This window comes from Dasypus novemcinctus, chromosome 16, assembly GCF_030445035.2.
Source record: "Dasypus novemcinctus isolate mDasNov1 chromosome 16, mDasNov1.1.hap2, whole genome shotgun sequence".
Taxonomy (NCBI): Eukaryota; Metazoa; Chordata; class Mammalia; order Cingulata; family Dasypodidae; genus Dasypus; species Dasypus novemcinctus.
This window is the reverse complement of record NC_080688.1, coordinates 90,274,788-90,293,804: the sequence shown is the minus strand read 5'-3', so window position 1 is coordinate 90,293,804 and position 19,017 is coordinate 90,274,788. Positions and strand designations below refer to the sequence as shown.

At 37.4% G+C, this 19,017-nt stretch overlaps 2 long non-coding RNA genes across 2 annotated transcripts; one reads left to right on the top strand and one right to left on the bottom strand.

Moving 5' to 3' along the window:
• Window positions 1-566: 566 nt before the first annotated feature.
• LOC131273708 (uncharacterized) lies at window positions 567-11,262 on the bottom strand. The gene is made up of 2 exons (XR_009180981.1): window positions 9,303-11,262; window positions 567-6,847 (listed from the first exon to the last, which is right to left on the bottom strand). It is a non-coding gene; the product is annotated as an uncharacterized lncRNA (long non-coding RNA).
• A 60-nt stretch (window positions 11,263-11,322) lies between these two features.
• On the top strand, window positions 11,323-18,503 carry LOC131273709 (uncharacterized). Its single transcript, XR_009180982.1, has 3 exons — window positions 11,323-11,383; window positions 14,520-14,651; window positions 15,390-18,503. It is a non-coding gene; the product is annotated as an uncharacterized lncRNA (long non-coding RNA).
• Window positions 18,504-19,017: the final 514 nt, after the last annotated feature.

Sequence of the window (19,017 nt, the reverse complement as noted above, 5' to 3'; positions counted from 1 at the left end):
ACAGTACATATTTCAGCACTGAAGATCTTGGTTGAGTTCCATCGATAGGATAGATTTGGTTTGGTTACCACAAGGACTTCTGAGTTCCACAAACATAATAAAAAGTTAATTTAGTTGACAAAAGTGGTAAAGGGCTTTCAGTTTTTAATGTAACAATTATCTACCCATTTCAGTCTCGTGTGGTTTCCTGGCAAACCTGAGAGCTGTATTCATTGATAAATTATGTAAATGCACGTAGGCATTTTAAATATGTTACACAATAAATCTGTTTAATATCACGTAGCTGGGATTATTTTGTCTCCTATTTTCTTTTTAATTCTTTTGCTCACAAATCTCTTGGTCTAAATCTTCCTAGAGTATTTCCAAATATAATGCCAAAAGTGTTGGAGACAGTTCTATCTTCCACAAAGCACACATTTTTCAGGTTTTACATGAACTGTTGACTGGGTATACTTGTTTCTTATAGCATTCAATTCAAATGCATATGATATTCATGACCATTTATTATATGTGGTTGTCTACACTGAATGCTTTAAGAAATGTTAAGAAATGAGTAAGTCATGGTCTCAGATTTTCAAACATTTAATATATAACATACATGTGTGGAAACAGAGCAAAATGTCACCACCTCATAAAAGATGTTCGGTTAATTTATTCATAAGGTAGATTAGAGAAGAACATGGTCACAACATTTAGAAAGCTAGTTTAGAAAGGAGTCATTAAGGTAGTGGTGCTAAAACGAACTTTTAGATGAGATTTTGTTGCTAGTTATATTATCATTTTTAACCATCCAAAAGGTTCAGAATTTACTATGAGACAAAGAGAACAGCTAGAGCAGAAAAAAAAATGTAGGAGAAAAGAGGCGTGGGAAGTCAGTAGAATATTTGGATTGTACATAAACATGTATTGGAATGATGGCAGAAAAAGCTAGCGAGTTTGTTGGAACAATTTTGTAGAAAATACTTAGCATCTTGTGGGTTTAGTTAAGAATTGGGGGACTCGAAGATGTTTGAATGGAGGAGCAAAATCATCAAAGCTGTGTGTTGGGAAGTTTGTTTTTAGCAATGGTGTGCAAGGAGGATTGAGGCAGAAGGTTAAGAACGAAGAGGCCAGTAAAGAAGTTCCTCTGAACAGTTTGAAATGGATCATTTCTGTACTACAATGTAATGAACTCTTCACAAACTGACTCTTGGCCACCGCTTCAGACTCATTCCTTTCTGCTCTTCCTGCATCCCACACAACAAATGCAAAAATACTCAGTCACCAAATCGCACATGCTTGTCAGGTGCCCAGGCTTTTTACCCTGTCCATTCCCTGCCACTAGCATACCTGTACTTACCTCTCAAACTCTAGTCTTGTCTGAAGACTTTGCTAACTCCTACAAGCTTGTTAAATGCTGCATCTACTAGTCCAGGCTCCTCTGCATTTAGTCTTATTTTTTTTAATTTATCTTTTTATAATTTTTTTACTTTTTAAGAGACTTAGATTACATAAATGTTACATAGACTATATAGGGGATTACCATATGCTCCACTCCCTGCATCTCCTACATTTTCCCACATTGGCAACATCTTTCATTACTGTGATATATTCATTGCAATTGTTAGGTACATTTTGAGCATTGCCACTAAACATGGATTATAATTTACATTTTAATTTATACTCTCTTCCATTCAACTCTGTAGGTTATGGCAGGATATATAATGGCCTGTATCTGTCCTTATAATGTCATTCAGTGCTGCATTTGAGTCACAATAGGTTGGCTCAAAGGGAAGGCAACATAGAAATAAAGGTAGAGGCACAAGAGGGGAGACAAACCTGGGACCAGGGGACTCACAGCTTCTGGAACTGAAGCCTCAACCCTAGTTTTCCCATTGCATTTATTGGGAAACTACCAAGCAGCTGTTTGCTATTAGAACTGCAACATCATTTACAATAACAGGGAACAACTGCAACATCTAACAACTGCTACATTTAACAGGTGTAACATTTACAATAAAAATAGGTAAGGCAGTTTCCCACAACAATTCAGGATGATTCCCAAGTCCCAAAAATGTCCCTGGATAATACACCTGCTTTTCCCTCTTCCTAAGCCCAGAACCTCCAGTGGTTACAGCCTCCACATCAATGATCTTTCTTCCATTGCTAGGCTCACAATAAGTCTATAGTAGAATACCAGTAAATCTACTTTAGTCCATAGTTCATTCCCCAATCCTGAGGACTCGGTGATGGTGATGCTCACTCCACCTTTAATTGACGGAGGTCTTGATCCCGTATGGCCAATGGATGGGACTCTCTTGCTTGCAGTTGTAGACACTCTCAGTTCCTTTGTATGTTGTTTGTCTATCATCTTCTTGTTCGTTGTTTTGGTTGAGTCCAATGAACTGGAGAGAAGGTATTGCAACTCTGTGGAGATTCAGGGCTCAGCTGGCTCATGGACAGCCCCTAGATTTAAGTCTCTTTGATGTACACCTATCAACTCTTGTATTAAATATAGGTTCAGATAGGACAGAAGAGCCATTTGTAAGGAAACCACACAGCTGAGTTCAACTCTGTCACACCAGGGAGCATAAATTCCAAAGTAGAGCCCACTAGCAAGGGACCAAATTCCTGAGCTGTCTGCCCTGACTGCAGTGTCTGGATGTCCCCATAGCCCTCATGGGTCCCTCTCTTTAGTATAGTATCTACTTTGGTTTTCAATGAGATCCCGCTGAGATGTGGATAAATGTTACCTCTGGATTGATCTCCTGACCCACTTTGAGGTCTCTTAGTCATATAAACTCATTTGTCTTCACCTTTTCCCCTTTAGGTCAAGGTCTTTTTTTTTTTTTTTTTTTTCTTTCCCAGTTGCTTTGCTTATTGGTACTTGGTAGCAATTCCTTGGTGCCAGTGAAGCTTATCCCTGGGAGCCATGTCCCATGCTAGGGGAAATTATTGCATTTATATGCTGAGTTTGGCTTAGAGAGAAACCACATTTGAGCAACAGGATCTTGAAGAGAAAGACTGATATTTTAATTTTATAGATTGAGCACTCAGCAGAAAACCTATCACAGATTACAAATTCAGTATTCCAAATTGAAATGAGTAAAGGGCTTTTAATGAATGTATTCAGATGACTTTTCTTGAGGTGAGACATGAGGGATATGCTGACATTGAGATTTCAGTGAGACTGAGGGAGGAAATATCCACTAACCAAGTAGAACTGCAATGCTAGATTTCAAAAGTAAGTTTGTGATCCTTTTTTTTTTTTTTTCAGGGAAGAAATTAAAGCTGTGAGAGGGAATGGTATATCCAAGGGTGAAAGTAGAAAGTATGAAGATATGCATTATGCTTTAACAGTTAATTATGCTAGATTTTCAAGAATCAGGCTCATTCCTATAATTTATTCAAAATTTGTGTTTTACCTTATTTTCATGTAAAATCATACATTTCCATTGGGCATTGTGTTCAGGTAGGTAATATGGAACCAAAACATAAGAGCTCATCCCATAAGGGGAGGCTCATCCTGTTACTGCTAACTCACTGAAAGGCTGCTTGATCTACCCAGAATTGTTCATGCTTAGATCCCTTGTGAGATAGCTGTGTTTGGCACATTCTGGCTTTTATTCTCTTTTTTATTAGTTAGCATTAGAAAAATTATTTCTGGTTGCTGCAACCTTCAGAATTGGTATCTTAATAGATCTGCCCTGGCAACAGAATCTCCAGAGTTATTAGTCATTGGGATTTCTGCAATAACATGCCCATTGGGAAAAGTTACAAGCAGGATTTAAACGAGTATGTTTAAGAGTATTAGCACTATACTCTAGAGAAGCAGAATAGCTGCCATTTCAAATTAGGGAAGATTAAGGAAAATTAAAAATGAAATGCCAGTGAAGACAGTGCCTTTCCGATAAATGTCTTGTTGCAGGCATTTTGATCATTTAATTATGCAGTTTTGTGGGACTTAAGTAAATTATCATTTGTAAGACACCATTAAGCACAACCTTCAAGGTCAGTTCAGATTCCAAGATAGAAAGTTAAAGATTTGCAGTCCTCACAGTCTGGAATCAGACTTACACTTAAAAAAAAGAGTTTAGTAAAGACTATTTAAATTGGGGGAGAAATTAAATAAAAAAGCCTAAGAATTATTAAAATTGGAATACTCCATTTAAGAAATTTCAAGATAATACTAAATCTTGACTAAAGAGCTTTCATTAAGTAGGCATATATTTTGAAGCTATGTTTTAAATTGGCTTTACTGCACTCAATAAATATGCACTCTCATAGTTGTAGCAGATTGCGATCATTTTCCTGGACTTCAGATTTCAGTGATTTTGGGTTCCTGGAGTGCAGTTAACACAACAGTGATTCTAGAAGGCAGCTGGTAGGAGAAAAGGAAGCAGCTTTACCATTTGGTGCTAAACAATGGCATGTGGCTTATAAAATCATTACGATCAGTTTAGAAGGCAACAATGTAAGAGAATTACTCTCTTGATTTAAAGAGAAGGTAGAATATAATGACATAAACACAAAACATCTTGTGTTCATTCATTCATCTGTCGGAGTCTTGGTCGGTGACCTGAGGTATTGGGAATGAAAGACAAAGAAAGATTGGGTTCAGGGGCTCTGAGAGCATTGATCTCTCAAGCTCATCAGACAACTTTATTGAGTCGAGGGGCTAGTATATATACCACTAACATACGTAACATTCAGCACAAAATCAAGTTACCTATTACCCTTACCTCATTCTATATTAACTAGTGATAGATGAACACCAACAAACTTTACTGGAACTATTATTATAAAAATCAGTAACTATACTCATAAATCTTGTTACTCAGGTCATTCTGTTCTATATGTTATTGCTCTGCCTGCAGGTGTGCTTTCCCTGCCAAGATTGTGATCCACACCGATAATCACAAGGGACAGTTTGACTCAGTGGTCAAGGAAGTAACTTGCTTCCATGGAAACAACATGGCTTTGTTTCCCACATTTCCCCCTTTTTGTTTTAGTCAGGGTGACTGTGCCTGTCTTAGGTTGCCCCCCAGGGGTCTTACCAGTCATTGACTACCAGCCAAGCTCGCTGACTTCGGGGTACTATTGTAGTGTTTCAGCAAGTACTAAGTTATTAGCCTGTCCCATTGTGTCCAAACGGTGCAATCTCTGGCAAACACCTTTACCCAGGCAAGCGACAATCATGAGCAACAGGATTAATACACATATCCCTATTCCTAAGGCAGATAAGAAATACTGAGACTTCCACCAATCAACAGGATTAAACTTATTTAAATGTGAAATCAAATCATTAAAGATGTCCTTATCATTATCTACATATATCTGATTATGAGACATTTCTAAAATCTTTTTCTGCAATTCCTCAATTTTTAATGACATATTTCCTTTGTGTCCTAACAAATGATTTCTGATCTTATTCCATTGAAACATAGAAATGTTATAATCCAAAGGAGTAATACAAAAATTACTTTCATTCCAATCACATGTCAATTCTCTTAACAAATTCAAATTATAAACTTGGTCTCCTAAGTGTAAAACAGCAGATTCCAAATCACTAACTCTGTCATTAAGTCCTTCATCAGTGCTCCTGACTATGCCATAAGTCACTTGCATTCTTGTGCCAATCATGCACGTATGGCTGTGTCTGCACCGTCTCATGCAATGCAAGAGCAGCAGTGGCAGCAGTAGTGATGACACCAATGAAGCCAAGAATGCCAGCTATGAGAAGTCCCAAAAATCTCCTAGATCGTTTCAACAGTCCTTGAGCCAGGTGGAAAAGAAGATGACTTTCAGGTGATGACTGCCACATCCGATTCATTTTCACTGGGATCCACACTCCTCGTCTTCAGTGAGCCATGGTGATAATATCTTCATTCTGTAAAATATTCTCAGACAAGCAAGTATACAAAGCCCCATCCTTATAAAATAAAGCATTTTCAGTAATGGAAGCCTTCCCTACCACAAACACATATGGATCTCTGACACATGATTGAAAATGATGAATTTGATCTAATTGTAAATATTGTCCATCCATACTTTTATTACCTTTCCATTCAGAAGTAGATGCCACTCCTAAGAAGACTTTCCATATTTGTTTTTGATCATGGACTCCAGTGCTATTGCACCATGGAAAAGGAACCCATTTCCCTATATTTTTCCAATCACTATTATTTTTGGTAAAAATTATTTTCTCATCCAACTCAAGGGATTCATGAAAGGTATATTGCATATTACTAATTTGTTGTCCCATGCTATTTATACCATACCAAATAAATCTGTCCTTATATTTGTTGGGATTCCCCATAGGGGCACTTTCCCAAACTATTCCATAGGAATCATTAAAAATGACAGATCCTCTTCCCATATGGCATTCATACCATCTTTGCATATCACCAGCATTCCTCTTAGGACAACTATAACTTGGATACTTATATTCTTGGTATTGATAGGATGGGAATAAAGTTACCAAATATTTAGTATTATTATGGCTAAAATTGATCATAGTTCTATTTTTCACAGCCATACATGGTAGGTGATTGCCAATGCAAAGAGGTCAGAAATCAACTGGAAGAAGGAGATTTTAAGTCCTTTGTCCTTCTTCTCATGGCTTAAGTGGTAACCTATCATCCACGGGTCCAGGAAATATAATAGTTTTATTTAAATAGACAGGGAAAGAAGGATCGTTCCAGGTTAACACTCGAAGTAATGGGGGATTAGGGATATAAGCCCAATATGTGTAATTACCATTGCCAGTTTCACTCACTATCAGTAGGATCCATATGTGTAGAAGACTCCATTTCATCAGTCCTAGGTTTAATCCTTTTTGCCAGAAGCCAGATTTCTTCTCCATTTTCTGAAATGGTAAGAGTATAACCCCCCCCCCATACTTTAACCCTGCCTTTTTTTTTTCATTCATTACTTAAAACATCTTTCCAAAATACTGGTTGATTCTCAGATTCTGCAATTTCTGTGGATGTTTGAGAATGCCCAAAATGACATTCAGCCAGTGTCATAGAATCATAAACGTTAAGAAAATTTAAGGTAAATAAAGCTTTAGCCAATTGATCTTTAGGTGATATCATACCATCATCTCCCCCTTTTTGTTTTAAAAGCATAGTCTTGAGAGTATGATGGCATCTTTCAACAATTGCTTGACCTGTAGGATTATGGGGAATGCCGGTAACATGTTCAATAGCATATTTCCCACAAAAGGAAGCAAAGGATTTACTAATGTTAGAGGGTCCATTATCAGTTTTAATTTTCAGAGGGCATTCCATCACAGCAAAAGCGGACCAGAGATGTGAGCGAACATGATGAAACCGTTCCCCACTTTGAGCAGTAGCCCACATGAAATGAGAATAAGTGTCAATATAAACATGAACATATTGTAGTTTACCAAAGGATGAAATGTGAGTAACATCCATCTGCCATAATTGATTAGGAGTCAGGCCTCTGGGATTAGTTCCAGCCTGAAAAGGCACTGCTGTTAGTGGTCCACAGGTAGGACAAGTACGGATAATTTCCTGCACTCGTAGTCTTGTTAACTTTTGATATTTATTTCGCAGGCCTTTATCATTAATGTGAGTTAAAGAATGGTAATCACGAGCACTTTGTAAACACCCCAGTAATAAATCAGCTCGAGCATAACTTGCTGTCATAGGACTAGGCAAAGATGTATGAGAACGTATATGTGTAATGTAAATAGGATGCTGTCTTAATCTAATGAGATGTTGCAAATCAGCAAAAAGTTGAGATAATTCATCAGTAACAAAGATATGAGCCATTTCAATATGCTTAATAGTAAGGCATACATATTCAGAATCAGAGACAATATTCAAAATTTCCTTAAATATTGTTAACACCTTAATTAACAGAGGGTTAAAGGAAAGGAAAAACTTGTTAATTTTATAACACTTTAAAACACCTTTTATTTAACTTATAATTTTTCTTTCAAGGTAAAAGAACATATCTTTTATAATTAGTTTGGAATGAAAGGCTACTTTTCAGGACTTGATTTTGAGAAAGCAGTTTTGAACATTGAACATTCCTTTAAAAGAGATAAAACTTTTCTTTCTTGGAACACTGAGGAAATGATGAGGTTAAAGCACAAGAAGCTATTTTGATAAAACAGACTTTCTTTGTATACTGATTATTGAGGATAAAAACTTTTACCAAAACAGATTAATGATTTGAGAGGCTTTGAGAAAGAACAAAAATTTAACTTTGCATTAGTTTACTACTTGATATTAAAGCTTTTAAAATTTTATAGATAGACCCATCAAATTTTATTTAACTTTAATTATAAAATTTCTTTTCTACGAACCTTCTGCACTTTTAGTATTCACTCAGGTTTTTTTCCATATTTTACTCTTTCTTAATAACCAATCATTTTATCTTAGGACAAAATCATTTCCTGTTTCCTTAATAATAAAAACACATTTCATATAGCCCATATACGAAGTTATCAAGCAAACTTCTTATAACATAATACCATCAACACTTAACAAGCTTGTTAAAATAATAAGCTTTTCTTTACTTTAAATACTTAGTAGCATGCAATATCAGAAACAGTTTCCTAGAAGCAAGTTGTCAAAGGAGGCTGGCTGAAGCCAAGCTTTTCTGTTATAAAATTACTTTTTATTATTATTATTATTAATTCAGGTTTGTTTAATAATGACCTTTTGGAATTAGCCACTTAAACACTTTAAACAATGCTTCATAAGACTTTTTATAATTATTTATAACCATATAGACTATAATTATATTATTTTAAGACAAATTTTACAGAACTTTTTTTTTTTTTTACTTAAAGTTACCACAATACTTTCTATAACTTGCCACATGCATTTAAGTTCCAAGAGTTTATGAAAATTAGCCATCCTACTTTAGGGCAAAATACACTTTTTTGCAAAAACTTATTAAATTTCAGTTAGCATTCTCACAAACTTTTAACCTTTTTAATATTCATTTAAGTTTTACATCCTTCATATTATCCTGTGAAGAAAAATAAGTTATTCATTTCAATCTAGGCAAGAACAACTTTTTATAAAAAGACTTATAGTAATTTTGTTAATCAAGACTCACAATCTTTATCATTGTAGAAATCTTATTAACATTTAAACTTATATATTAATATAAGCGCTTATTTAATTTTTGGCCATTTGAATAGAGCTCTTTTATAAATTTTTATTAATTTATATTACCATCCGGAGGTATCAAAATATACACTGACATTGAACGAACACACACAGAACAATCACAACACAGTAACAGAAACATACAGTTTACAATTAACTCATAATTCTTACTTTCTTGGTATAGCTGCTTTTAAGCTCTCCGTTATATCACATTTTAAATATCACTTCTTAAGATTTCTTCTGGAATCCATGTTGCCTGTAACATGCAAGCTTGTGCTTGGAAACATTTTTATTAGTTATCAGCAATCAATTAAGATAACTTGAACAGCATAAATGTAGTTAAAACTCTAATTTAGCAGTTTAGACAGACCGTTAACACACATTTTTGGATTATTACTCTGTAAGACTATACTGAGACTTGAAGTTCAGGAGTAAACTATTGATTTAAAACTGAAAATTCCTTTTTAAACCTTGATAAAAATTTTGTACTAATTTTATTATCTTGGTTAAATAAGCCCAATTAGAATTAGCATTGAAATAAAACAGAACACCAATGTTGCCATGTTTTTCTCTTTTTCAGTGGCTTAACTCTATTAACCCCCACTAGCCCACAGCTACATTGTCATGTAGACAGCAGGGGGGTTGCAGAGTTGCTGCCAGAATAGTTTCCCTATCTTAGTTAACACTTTAACAGAGAGCTTTCTTACAAGCCTGATTCCACTAACAAGGACATTATTTAGTATCTTTGCCCATTTTAAATCTTTCAATAGTTTAAAAGTTTTTGGCTCAGGATGAAACTTGACACCCCCTTGTGAGTGTCCAGCATCAGGAGGAATTTGTTGAATAGTTACAGGAAAAGCTGCTACAGCTTGCATAGCCAGAGGCTCACCTTGACTAGATCCCAATAAAAGGCATTTCATGAATGGGGTAACAGGCACAGGATTTGGCTTAAAGCTGCTACGAACATAAGGCAGGTCCATAGAGAAAAGTCCACTAGGCACTTTTCCAGGTTCTGGAGGTGCAGAAGGAACCTCATGAGTCAAATTAGGATATATGTTTGCCTTAGAAATATTTAGTTCCGACGTGGATTTAGTTAAGAACAGATTTGTGCCTTTAACTTCAAATAACTCCTCTTCTTTCTGATCCTCCTCCAAGTTCCTATCTTTACCTGTATCATTCATAGCCGTTTCCTCCCTTGAGAAAAGAACAATCTCTTCCTCTTCGTCAGACTGCAAAGGATCTAATGCAGCAGCAATATGCTGTCTTAAGGCCCAAACTGATACAGGTATATTCTCTCCTTTCTGATATGCTCTCCGCAATGCTTTCATTACTTGCCTCCACTGCTTAACATTCATCAAATTCTTTCCTTGTGGTTGAAACCAATAACAATGCTTTTGAACCAAAGCAAACAATTCTAACAAATCTGCAGTCTTAACTGTGATGCCTACACTGCACAACAGTGTTTTCAAAACCTGTGAATATTCTCCCAAGCATCCTGGTTGATTACCCATACCCTGATGTTAGCGGAAAGCAAAACTTAATAATATGAAGCAGCAATCTACCCGGGTTAATTAATTTCGACGCTCCTTACCTTAAAAAAGGCTTTTCAACTTTCCACATTCCCGATCCAGAGGTGGAAGATCCTACGCTGCCGTGTCTTGATGAATCCTCTGCCTCGGGCCCCATGTCTGGGTGCCACCTGTCGGAGTCTTGGTCGGTGACCCGAGGTATCGGGAATGAAAGACAAAGAAAGATTGGGTTCAGGGGCTCTGAGAGCATTGATCTCTCAAGCTCATCAGACAACTTTATTGAGTCGAGGGGCTAGTATATATACCCCTAACATACGTGACATTCAGCACAAAATCAAGTTACCTATTACCCTTACCTCATTCTATATTAACTAGTGATTGATGAACACCAACAAACTTTACTGGAACTATTATTATAAAAATCAGTAACTATACTCATAAATCTTGTTACTCAGGTCGTTCTGTTCTATATGTTATTGCTCTGCCTGCAGGTGTGCTTTCCCTGCCAAGATTGTGATCTGCACCGATAATCACAAGGGACAGTTTGACTCAGTGGTCAAGGAAGTAACTTGCTTCCATGGAAACAACATGGCTTTGTTTCCCACATTCATCCACTCTACAAATATTTATTGAATTCTGAAATTCAAATTAAGTACAAATGCAAAAGCCTAGAAGAAGCTATTTTACCACTGTGGATGGCTGTAGAAGAGTCATAAAACTGAGGTTAGTGGAGGCAAGTTTTCTTTTCCCTTTTAATGGAACACTTGAGTAAGAGTATGAAGAAAGAAAATTTGAATTGGACTAAGGGAAAAAGCATTTCATTTGAGACTAAGAGCATATGCAAAATTTTGGAGGTAGAAATTACCCAGTTTTGCATAGTCAGTGTTTGCTTTGAGTGAATGTTTTGTGTTTGGAAAAGCGGGTTTCATTTCTTCTGTAAGCATTCAGTGAGACCCTATTATGTAGATCACATAAGAGTGTTTTCCAAAGGAAATACAGATTGAGAAGCTTGTGAGAGAGAAAAACTGGGGACAAATGAATGAACTACTAATGAAAATAATGCAGATAATTACTTGGGACAGCCCTGCATCAGAGCTGACCCAAGCTATATAACATAGGTTTAATATGTGATTTCTCAATAAATAGAAAGATTTCCCCCACCTACTCAATTTCCAGCCTGTCCGTTTAGACAAATGACTACATAATATTGGTAAAATTATTACTAACTCTGACTTAAAATTTAGTTACTGACAACATAGTTGTTACATGAGTGAAAAAATTAAATATGTCAAATTAATAAGGAGTCAGTAATTTAACTAAAAATATTAACTACTAAATTGATTAATTTAACTCTAATGATAATTTTCTAAGAATGTAAAGTATGTTGACCTGCTTTCAAGATCCCTAAAAGAATTCACTATTGTAAAAATATTTATTTGATAGATTGGGTAAATAGGTGTTAAAAATAGGTAGGTAGGTAGATAGATAGATAGATAGATAGATAGATAGATAGATAGATAGATGACTACTGAACAGATGCTCAGCCTGCAAATATTTTGGCAAATTTTCTGTAAGAAGAGATAACTGAATTATAATATATAGACTTTGGCAGTAGCAAGTCTAACAAAGTAAGAATTTATTTAAAAATCTATATCGGTATTGAAATCTGGGCAAAGAAACAGTTACATAATCACAAAATGCAATCTAAATACAGGGTTAAGAAAGTATTGACTCCCTAGAGCACCAGTCATCTCTTACTTGCCCTGCACACGGGACCCTTTTTCACCGGCCGCACATTGTCTTCTACTTTTTTTTTTTTTTAAAGATTTATTTATTTATTTTTCTCACCTTCCCCCCCTCCCCACCCCAGTTGTCTGTTCTCTGTGTCCATTTGCTGCATGTTCTTTGTCCGCTTCTGTTGTTGTCAGCGGTATGGGTATCTGTCTCTTTTTGTTGCGTCATCTTGCTGTGTCAGCTTTCCTTGTATGCGGCACCGTTCCAGGGCAGGCTGCACTTTCTTTCGCGCTGGGCAGCTCTCCTTACGGGGCGCACTCCTTGCACGTGGGGCTCCCTTACGCGGGGACACCCCTGCGTGGCAGGGCACTCCTTGCGCACATCAGCACTGTGCATGGGCCAGCTGCACACGGGTCAAGGAGGCCCGGGGTTTGAACCACGGACCTCCCATGTGGTAGGCAGACGCCCTATCCGCTGGGCCAAGTCTGCTTCCCTACTTTTTTAATTAAGGACATTTAATATGCTGCATATAATTTCCAATTCCTTGGCTGGTCATCATGTTTGTAAATACACTCCTGTCCCCTGTAGACATTTTAGTGTTTGGTTTTTTTTTTTGGTTCTACTAATTTATTTACTTATTTATTTTTTAGTGTTTAGACCTTGGTCCAGTTGCCTCCTCTTCTAGAATAGGCAAGAAGCTCCAGAGGGAGGTGGGCAGGCACCCGCCGCAGGGTGGGGGAGGGAGCAGTGCTGGGCCAGGCCTCCCCTCTGCCCTGCGCCACCAGGCACTTCACAGTCTCCCAGAGAGTGCCATGTCCTTCCCGCTGCTTGTTCTAGGTTATCTCTGCCTGTTAACGCTTCTGCTTAGCATGAGACCCCTTTGTTCAGGGCATGGCCCCCTTTAGAAATAGAAACCTCTCCCTAGGGACTGCCCAATCCCTCAGTCTTCTTTGTTCTTTCCCTAATCGGGACAACTGTATTGCATCCCTCAAAGTTCAAGGAAAATGCAGACCATTTCACCCACCTGAAAGTCCTGGAGCAACTGCCTTGCAAAAGGAAAGCAACTAATCTGGGCCAATGGTCCTCACAGTAGAGAACTTAATGGGAGAACGATAATATGAGGGTAAGGTTTAGAGTTTGGAGAAGTGCACCAGCTGAATCAGGCCCTTGCTTCTTCGGTGACAGCGGCTTGTTGACAAGCTCGGCTTGCCCGGGCTGCGGTTCCTCGAGGGCAGGGTGGCTATTTCTGACCAGTCTGTAGTTTGTATTCTCTTGGGAACAAACTAGAAGAGATGAGTAACATCAAGCCACTTACACATAATGAGAGCTCCCAAGGAGATACTTTCTTCTCTGTGAGTGGGGTTTCAAAATGATTGTGATTAAGTTGGTAGAGGGGGGCTGGGGGCAGAGGGACACGAGTGTCGGGGAAAGACAAGATGCTTAGTTTTACAGGTCAGCTGGGCTGGGCTGCAGTACCTAGAGATGTAATTAAACACTAATCTAGCTACTGCTGTCATGTGATTAATATCTGCAATTAGTTGACTTTAAGCAATGAGATTCTCCTCAGTAAGGTAGGTGGGCCTCACCCAATCAACTGGAGTCAGAGAGGGCAAAATACTGAGGGTTCGAGGGAGGAGGTATCCTCCCTCAGTACCGCCCCATCTTCTCTCTGAGTGTGGGACCTGCCAGCCTCACAGTCCTGTGAACCAGCCAGTACTCTAGAGATATTTATTTCAAGCAATTGGCTCACGCGATAGTGGAGGCTGGGAAGTGGGGACCTCGGACTGTTACAAGGGGCATATTTACTTAGTGCTTTCTCTGTGCTAGAGTTTGCATGCATCATCTCCATCCCATCTCACCCCAGGACAATGCCGTGGTTATTTCTAACCCCACTTTACAGGTAAGGATATAAAAAGTGTAAATAATTCCATCAATACTGTGTTATGATTCTAAGGTTCACCAGAGCGCACATTAATAAATTTATATTCACAAACAGAGTCTGCCCCTAAATATCCATCCAGAAGCATTTCCGGTTTTCATAGGAGACGGAGTGATCTTATGCAGCCAATTGAAGCACAGCAGGATTCCCTTTCCCACTAAATGATAAAATGGTTTTGTTTTCTAGAATAATCGTTCAACTGCTCCCCTGTGGCCTGACTGTGTATAAATGTAACGGCGATGGGATTATTTCACTCAATTCAGTTTCTTGGCGCAGCGAGCAATATTTGAAGTGGCTGCTGTAAAAATCTCATGTAAAGTAGGTATATGCTGTGATTTCAAATTCATTATTCTGAGACATGAGACCAGAATGCAAAAGAGATTGCTGGTAGCCTTCTGTTTCCTCTGTACCTCTAGTGAATTTATGTAGTAGTTTAACAAGCATCCTGGGTGATCTTTATGCTTACAAATACAATGAACCCTTGAGGACACTTTGTAAACTCAGGCTGTCTTGGGAATTTTCAAATCATTTGCTGTAGTTGATAAGATCAAATAAGAAATTAAATATAGTCCTTTTCTACTTCCAGGAAGGAATCTAATAGTTACTATATTGTTTTGGTCTGTTCCAAGTGGTTTTATCTTTTCCAAATAATATTTTTAATTTCTATCTTTCAAAAACATCAATTATACCAAAGAAATCAAGAAGCTAAAGATGCTGTAGTAAAATAACCTTTGCTCAGTCAAACCTCCTTTCTTTGGACTAACAACCCATTCTAAGTGGTTCAAAAATATCTTATAATTTATTCTAGCTTAATTTGGAATAGAAATATGAAAACAGATCAATAACTGCATTCCACCTGTTCAAATGCTACTTTCCAAAGTCTTCCAGATCACCTTATTTATAGTAGCAATACCTTCCTCCACACCCAGCCAGACATCCATATCTCCATCCCTATTTTATTTTTTCTCTATATCACTTACCACTGTAGTATGTGTGTGTGTATGTATGTGTGAATATGTATTATATGTTTATATATTTATTTGCTTCTACTTCCAGAAGACTGTAAAAGTGACCCCCAACCAGATCTTTCCAGCAGAGGAGGAGAATATGACAGAGTCAAAACCAAGGGACAGCTATATGCAGAAGCATACAAATATGACATTCAGAGAATTGCCATTATTGAAGAATGATTCGGTTAATGAAGTGATGAGTCTAGGCAATTAGGTTCACTTGATTCTTACGATTGTGAGCATGAAGAAGAATCATTTGAATTATCGTTTTTTGTTTTTACATTTTTAGTGACAAACTCATTCAACTACTCAGCCGTGATTTTGGTGTATTGTTTTTAAGTAATCCTCCAACCCACCATTCGATATTAAAATCATCAGCTACAGTTAATGTAAACATGTCCCGGTTGGGAGTTGAATCACCTATCTCACAAAAGACGCAAACATTCAAGTCTTAACCTGCACTTATGGATGTGAACCATTTGTAAATAGGACTTTGCAGATGCCGTTGGTTAAGGTGAGGCTACATTTATGAATAGATCTTTAGATCCCTTTTTGGATGAAGCCAGATTGGATCAGGGTGAGTCTTGATCTGCTGGACTGGAAACCTTATAAAGAACGAAAATTCTCATGACCATGGCTCGAGAAAGCCACAGGAAGAAGTAGCCAGATGTCAGCAGGAACCCCGAGAGCAGACAAGGAAAGCAAACGCCACATGAAGGAGGACGCTGTCACCAGGATGTGGCAGACATTGGGGAAAGCATGGTCCTGCCAGCATCTCAATGCTGGATTTCTAGCCTTTAATCATGAGACGATAAATGCTTGTTGTCTAAGCCAACCTATCAGGTGGTATTTGGAAAACTAAGACATGTCTCTCCTTGCATTCATTCATATACTTACTATAACGAAGTACTTCAAGTCTGATTAGCAAAATAATCAAGTGGGCAGCGTCTACTTGCAACACTAATATGGTACCTTCTGCTCTGGCAAGCCTCTTTTGAGTTCAGCATGCCAATGTCATCCCCTGGACTAGAAGAGTCAATTCTGGTACTGCTTTTCTCCACTTATCGTATTTCTTGTTTGAACCCTAACAACATTTGGTACTCAGTAGGCTTTTTTCTCTTTAACCTCTAACGATTAAATTGCTTTCATGATGTCAGAAATGTTTCACTCTTAAATTATCTAACAATGCTGGTGGGGGTGAAGAGAAATAAATTCCAGGCATATTCTGGTCATCTGATTGGCTGGGGACTGTGAGTAAAGGAAACATTTAGAGTGATGTCCAGGTCCCCGACTTCCATCCCTGGGGGAGAGGGCAAGGGTGCATTGACTCAGATGATTTGGAAGAGACTTGGGTTCTGGAGTATCTTGCCCATGAGGCAGTTGGTATAGAACCTTATGAGAGCAGCCAAGGCTGGAGTCAGAAATAATTAGATATATACCATTAATGGAACAAGCTGAAATGAATTATTACTCTAGTGTGATCACCAAGTTCAAGATTGTGACTCGATTAGACAATTTCCTCTTTCTTCCTTCCCTTTCAACTGTATACCACTTACTTCACTATTTTTCACTTTGGTCTCCCTGTTTACTTCCAATATTATCTTCAGCAAAATCTCTGAGTGAGCTATACAAAAGTATTAATCCTGATCTTAATGGAAAAAGACCAAAAGTATGATATTTGTTCTTATGTAGTTTTGGTGTATTTGTTTGTTTACAGGTAGCTCGTTCAGGTTGAGGAATTTCCCTAATTCTCTATTTTGTTTTAGAGCATATTTTATCATCACAAATTGGTGAATATCATTGGAGGGTGGTTTTGAAGCTATTTGAGATGATTAATTTTTTCTTTTGGTGATTAGTGTGTATCAGTAGATCCTCTAATGCATAGTTCTGGTCAAGATATTTGACCTCTGTCTAAATGTCCTTGTGTGTAAAGTGGGAATGATTGCAGCATTGCTTCTGCAGACTGTGTGAGGATTAATGAAGAAGCATTGGCCAAGTGTTTAGGATAGTAACTGGCATAATGTAAGGACTCCATGTTTGTCAGATACATTTAAAAATCAGAAATTTATAAATGGTCATCTAGTTACTGTTTTAATGTATATTTCCTTAGTAGCTAATAGGATGAGACCCTTTTAACATATTGAGACACCATTAGTGTTTCCTCTTCTCATTCTATTCTTATCCTAGTTGATAGGTAATACCTGTTCTGACTCATTATTGACATTCAGGTCTTGGGGCCATTTCTAATCTTTCAAGTGTTTGATGCAGCCTTTACTGTTCAGGTGCATTGACTGTGGGCTTTCGAAGCAGTATTGATTCTTTATTCCCTATTATATCTACAGAGTTTAGTGAGTGAATGTATATGACAAACTCAATAAAGACACCACCATTTGGCTTGAACAGCTTGGCTCTATATGAAAACAATCTAAGAACAGTCTTGGTTCTTTCTGACTCATTAGGAAGGCAGGGCATTTATCCACTTTTTCCACTGATGTAGCCCAAGTGCCTAGAAAAGTGCCTGGCACATAGACACATGAAGCAAAGTTTTGCTGAATTGACAAGGCAGGGCTCCCCTTCTTGTGCCAGTTTCCAATCTAATCAAAAGAAAAATTGAGGAAGTAAATAACACTCTTAAATAAACCATACTTGTAAAGCAGCTGCTTAGAATATTTTCTTGATGGTTCATGTTATATATGCAAACCTGCTGGTCGGTGTGGCCTTGGTGCTGGCACTGGACCCAACCCAGCCTTGGCATCAGGACCATTCCAAGCCCTGTGGGCACCTCAGCCTCAGCTGCTGCTTTTGTTTACTTCTCAGTTTCTGTTTAATTACCTTGGCTTCTTCTCTCTGTTACTATTAGAAGAATATAAGAAAAGCAATGCCCAGGATATTGTGTAAAGGGATAATGTCAAAGATGACTTGGATATGTGAAGATCATTGAACAAAGAAAATCTGTCTAAAAAACTGGAATTGTGTTCTGACTCAAATGGGTGAATACTCTTTCATTTTTAACTGCATTATTAGTTTCATGAAATATTTATCTTTCAAAGTTAGAAAGTGATATTGGCATAAAACAAACAAAAGAATAAAAATTGTATAGAGATCAATATGTTGTACTTTGTTTCCATCAGCCCAATGTTTTTGTTTTTATTAAAGTAATACATGCATATTGGGAAAAAAGTACAGAGTACTTTGGAATGTTCTTACATGAAATATGTATTTACTTAAAAACCATGGTCTCTTTTCCCCACTCCAGTTCCACTCAGAGAGGTTTCACCCTTCAACTTTTACTTTCTTAATTCTTCAAGTTGTTCAGTTCAGTGACTCTAAATGACGTAGATAATCATCAATTTTCCAATGTAACAACTTCAGAACAATTTTGTAAGATGAAGGTTTTCTTATTTACATTATCCTCTACCCACTTTCTTCCCTGCTGCCTTCTAATATGGATAGTTATATTATTTTTATTTCTACTTCTTAACTTAAACTTTTACTTAATCCTGGATTAACATTAGAAAAAGTCCTCTTGATTTTCCACTATATAGAATAAAGATATGTATGCCCTACTTCTCACAACTCTCTATCTTTTCAAATGCCTATTTTTAGCTCACTATGGATTTACTTGAACATTTTCAAGATTCAGAGCAGTTAAATCATGATCTTTAGCTCAAATT